Below are 6,000 nucleotides of genomic sequence, written 5' to 3'. Positions count from 1 at the left end.
GATTTGGGATAACGTGAGTCAAACTTATTCCAAGATTGGAATAAAAGCACAACTATATGAGTTGAACTATTGAATACATGGTACTAAGTAGGGATGGTCTAAGATTGAATATTACAATAAACTACAAAGTCTATGGTTGGATTTAGATCATTACTAGTAGATAAAAATGATAGTTGTTGAGGATACTACTGGATTAAAGAAGATATGGTGCAAGAGAGAGTATTTAAATTCTTAGTTGGTCTTAATCTTGAATTAGATCAAATAAATGTACAAGTATTACGGAAATAACATCTTCCATCCATCAAGGAGGTTTATGCTTATGTGATTGGAAAAGAAAGTTATCGAGTGATGATGCCTAGCAAAACTCATGGTCACACATGGAGTTGTACTCAAGGGTTGGAGACTAGTGTTCTTGGCATTGGTAGTGTGGCAGCTTATGGTAATTTTAAGGGTTTTTGTTTTCTAGGCTTAATTTTTTGTTATAAGGGTAATATGATAATTTCGAGACTTTAGAACCCAAGAATTTTATCAAATTTGTGATATGATCCCTAAGGCCATGGAAAATTATTTAATTTCCATTTTTATGTTTTATGCTTAACATGTATATATTTTTATAAATGAAATGTTTTGCATAAAATAATTTTTAGTAATTCTTCAAGGAAATTAATTTTCTTGAAAATTGGATTCCAAAAAGTATTATTTATTAAATTTTGGTTCAATGTAGATTAAGGAAATAGATTTTGTGAAAATAAAACTAAGAGAGTAAAATTTCCTTTTAAATAATTATTCTCAATAATTTTCAAATATTTAAAAAAAATATATTTTATGAGAATCCTTGAAGAATAACAAATTACTTATTGGATAAAGGGCTCTCTAGATTTTTTTTTTTTATTATTATTTTTCAATATTTAGAAAATTTCTCATTATGTTAATGTTTAATTGAAATAATAAATACTTTTGAAAATTTTCAAGATGGATAATTTATCATTAAGGATACACTAAAAGTTATGGTTTTAGTAATTTTTAATGGAATAAATGATTATAAAATAAGATTTTAAATTTAATATATTTATTAAATTGAAAATGTGTAGAAATAACAAAAGTTTTATGGAAAAATAATTTTAAATTGTGAGAGTTAAAGTTCCTTTTTGAATAATTATTCTCAAGGATTTTAAATATTTTCTTTAAATTTATTTTATAAGAATCCTTGAAGAATTAAATATATTCTTATTAAATAAAGTGCTTTAAAATTTTCAAAATTTTCATAAATTGAAAGTTTCCTTGTTACACTAGAGTTTTCAATTTGGAAAATAAATATTTTATAAATTTTCATAAGAGATAATTTATCGCTAAAGGACATTCTTAAATTGGAATTATGTAACAAATGAGAATATTTATGAAAATGGATTTTAAAATTTGAAATAAGAAATTAAGTAAGAAAGTGTCATAGGAAAACCCATAGCCTCCAAGAATAAGTAGATCCTAATCTAGGTCATCATCACCCCAAATGATGAGTTAGTCCAAGGACTCAAGAGATATGGACTTTCATTATCATTTCAAGGCCTATCTTAACTTTAGGTCATTACCATTCCAATGGCATATTAAGCCCAAATATCAGGAAATGTGGGTTTTCTTATGAACAAGACTAGATATCTTAATAGTAGGAGCAACACTCAAACGGTGGGTTTTTTACTTGGTAACATTGATGTCAAGGATCTCGGTAATACACTCGGAATATGAAAGTTATCTGTGTTATGATTGAGCCCCTAAAAAAAGACATGATGTAACAAAGTTAGATTTAATTGTTCCCTTCCTATCCTTTTGGTATATTGATATTGATTTGAGCATTTAACCCATGTCTCTTACATTGTACATGACTTGGGTGCATTAGGAGTTGCACAAAACATATAAGTCCTAGGTATCTTGTAAGTAGATAAGTTGTCCATATTCGGTTCATCGATTTGAGCAATCCATCTTAGACTACAATGCACTACCTCCTAATTGGATGGATGACTTGTCTTGAGATGGTTTTCTCATGGTGAGTGTACTAGTGTATGTGATGCACATTGGATAGGACCAACGGTGAATCATTACGTAAGGCAATTAATCATCATGATTCACTAAACTACTATACTACATGAACTTTTAACCTTGAAAGGGTATTGAGCCTATGATAAAATCAAAAGAAGGCTTTGACCTATGAGTGAGACCATATGTTAGTCACATATTCCTAAATATTGGGTTACTATTGATAAAGGTTGGTGGTAACAAGTATTCTTAATAAAGGCATCATGATATCTCTTGAGACAATCTGTCCCTTTGGGTGATTGAATGGACATGTGATCTAAAAGACTATGACGATAACATTTCATTTAGTAGGCATATGTTCCTTGGATTTAAAGTATGTCAATTGATCAGCTAATAAGGAGATCTATAACTTAAGGGTTGGAAAGGTAATCTTGATAGGTGATAGTACTACCTTGTTAGATTACGAACATCAGTTCATAAGGAGTTAGCATGTAGGATAGTAGGTCATGGACTTGAGTTTTGTCTCGTTATTTACATAAGGTACTGAAGTACAGTTGATTCTTCGTAATGAGTGCTAAATCAACTTCAAAATTGGATTATGAGGGAACCAGTACTCCTATGGGACCTAATGGTTCATACTCAAGCTCATATACCTTTATGATATGGTTTATGAAGGTTGGATTGACTCTAGGTTCACTTTTGTGCATAAGGGCCTTTTGGTAATTATGAGAGGTTACACAGGGGTTAGTGGTCAAGGTCTTTAGATTAAGCTAGTTGATTAACTAGATGAACCTATGAGGTTAATTAATGAATTAGACCCCATTTTGCGCTATATTAAGTAATTTAAGCCTACCATGGACTTAAATCACTTAAGTTTAGTTAGGCAACCCTATAAGTACCCCCTTCAGGTTTAAGGTTTCCAATTAGTCGTCTTCCACCATCTAGAGAGAAGAGAGCCATAGCCTCCTCCCTTCCAAAGGCCCATCTTTGGAGTGTTGAGATCATAGTTAAGAGTCATTAAGTAGAAGATCTTTGGTATACGAGACCTCTGGATACTTGAGGCATCAACTTTACCGCATGAATTTGATTTGGGAACATCCAAATTGAGGTATTGTATTCTATTTCACTGTAATATAGATCCTATGATTGTAAAAAAATCATGCTATGTTTCCATTTCTTATGATATAGAGGCCTAGAAAGTTTTTGCATGCACTTAACCTAATATGGGTACAAGAAACGAGGTGGTAGATGATTACTACTCAAAAAGTGCTATTTTATAGCTTGTAATTAACTCTTTTAAACACTTTTGAGTAGTAGTTATTGCCTTTTAACCTAATTAACATGTTAAGGACCCTTGCAATCAATTCTAATCAAATTGTGTTAAGTTTTGGTGTTTTTGTTAGTAATTTGATCACCAAAGCAATCCAAGATTGAGGAGAGTTATTTGGAATCCTTGGCAAAGCAATGGAAAGAGCAGAAGCATGAAGAACCAAATCTGTGAAGTCCTTTGCCATAAGCAAATCCGGAATGCAAGGAGGGGAAGCAAAGAGAAATCAGTCATGAAGCATTCTTGATGACAGTCATGTCAGCTACTTTTGGAGCACTTCCTAAAGTCCAATTTATGCATGCTATATGTCATTTTAAAGCTTAGGAAGTCAACAATCCAATGCTTCAAACGGTGCACAATTTGGAGTCGAAATGAGGAAGTTACAGCCATTGGAAGCCGATCACTCCAAGCTGAAGGAAGATTTTGCAAAGTGCTGCGAAATCACCCTTTTGTTGCGAGATATTTCGCAGCCTTTTTGCACAGTGCTGTGAATTCCCCCTGAAGTTTCACATCAAGTTGGAAGCCGATAGCTGCAAGCTGGAAGACCACTTCGCAGCGGTGCGAAACCAACCGGTTGCTGCGAAGTAATTTCGCAGCCCTTTTTGTTCATCTGCGAAATCTCGCAGACCTCATTTTCACCTGCGAAATGGTCCTTAGTGCTTCCCGATATTTGTAACCGACACTTGGAGATATGTTTCTTCAGATTTTTGTTGCTTAAATCCCCAAATTCTCCTTGTAACCCACCTATCATAGGATTCCTTAGTTATTAAGTTTGGGAAAGGGGTGAATAACCTTAGATATTTTGTTTTGTAATTTTCTTTATATATAACTCTCAGGGAGACTCTCGGAGGAGGTGGTTCCGAAGCATCTTTTGTACAAATTTGTAAGGAAGTAAAATACAGAGCACTTGCTCTGTTTTTCATATATATTTTTGTTTTCTCATTCTTTTTCTTTCTAGCCAATCAAACTTTGAGGATTTTTCCTCAGAGGATGAGAGGCTAGGCTCTTCGTATCTTGGAGTGAGGAAAGCCGGGTAAGTTTCCACATGCATAAATTGGAAGTTTTGTTGTTTTAGTTTTTAATGAAGAGAAAGTGTGACCCGTTAATGGTTTTTATCTTTTTAGTTAACTTAAAACGCCTTTAAATCACCTGGGCCAACACTTGGTAAGGCAAGTGATCTCCGTCCATGGAGATTCACTAGTTTACCTCTTGCGAGCCTCTGGGAGGTGACTTGAAGTAGGATTTTCTAGAATAGCCAACACTTGGTAAGCTTTTGGACTCTAAGGAGACATCCATTAGTTATCTCTTGCGAGCTTTTGACAGGTAATCCAAGGTTAAAGATCACCTTGAATGGCAAGTGCTAGGTGAGAGGCATGAGCCATTGCAAGGTGCATCAGTGAGAGAGATTTAGTGTTTGAACCCATTAAAGGGAAGCATCTGTACAACACCGGTTGGAGAAGGAACTATATGTTAATTCTCTAATGCGAGGAAAAGAAACAAGTGACCGGAACTCTCATTTTTGTATGAGGAGTCCGAGCCTAGTGATCTAAACTCCAAGAAACACTTTTCTTTGTAAGTAAAATCAGTTACTACTTTTGGTTAGCTTAAAACCAAACCTTTTTCATTCAAACGTCTTTATGTTTTCTTTTAAAGCTAACCTTGAAATGAAAAGGCACCAATTCAGCTTTGAATTAATATTATTTGTAAAGTGAAAACCCATCCCAGTGAACGATCCTAGAGCCACTATGCTATAGTAGCTTTGTCTTTGCTACCCTAGTATATGGTGTAATAGGTTATAAATTTTGTTGATTAATCCCTCAATCAAGAAGCACCAGCTGGACACGAATCAGCTGAGACACCAATTAGGCATGAATCAAATGGCGCCGTTGCCGGGGATGGTGCCACTTTGCAGTGATATCACCTTTCTAGAGTACTTGTGATCTTCATCACAAGTTTGGTGACTTTTCTTTTCCTTTTACTAACTCTTTTTATTTGTTTTTGTTTCTTTCTTTGTTCATATTTTAGTATACCTTTTATTTAGTTTTTAGTTTACCTTAATTTTTCTTTTTTTGAATTGTTTTTCTTTTGTTTTCTTTTGTTTTCTCTGTTTTTAATTCACAAATTGCTAGTTGTGCATGCCATGTTGAATACTAGATAGCAGAGGAAGCCATGAACTTCATGAGTTTTGTGGCTGAAGTTTCAAGAGGTTGATCTTCCCACATGCAAGCTAGAGCATAAGGTAAAGAGTGAAACAGAGAAAGAAAAGAGGGAGGAAATCAAAGGAAAGAGAAAAAGGAAAAGGATAGAGAAAAATGGCTATGATGTTAATGTACATGGAGAACCACAGAGGATAGTCATCAAGGAAGAAATGAAGAAACACATGCATCCGCTTTTTCTCCAAGCTTTGTATGGCAAAAAGGGAATTGGTTTTGTTGCCATCATACATAGCAAGCCCCAAGTGAAGGATGCTAACTTCATATGGGATCCTGACAAGCTAAATCAGGATCAAATTTTTTGATGGACTTAGTCTTTTTAAAGACTAGCTAGTCCATATCTTTTTGTTTTATTTATTACTTGTTTTAATTTTGATTTTAATGTTTTAATTTTGATTTAAATGCTTTAATTTTGATTTCAATGCTTTAATT

Source organism: Vitis riparia, chromosome 19 (assembly GCF_004353265.1).
Source record: "Vitis riparia cultivar Riparia Gloire de Montpellier isolate 1030 chromosome 19, EGFV_Vit.rip_1.0, whole genome shotgun sequence".
NCBI classification, from domain to species: Eukaryota; Viridiplantae; Streptophyta; class Magnoliopsida; order Vitales; family Vitaceae; genus Vitis; species Vitis riparia.
This window is presented reverse-complemented; position numbering follows the sequence as displayed.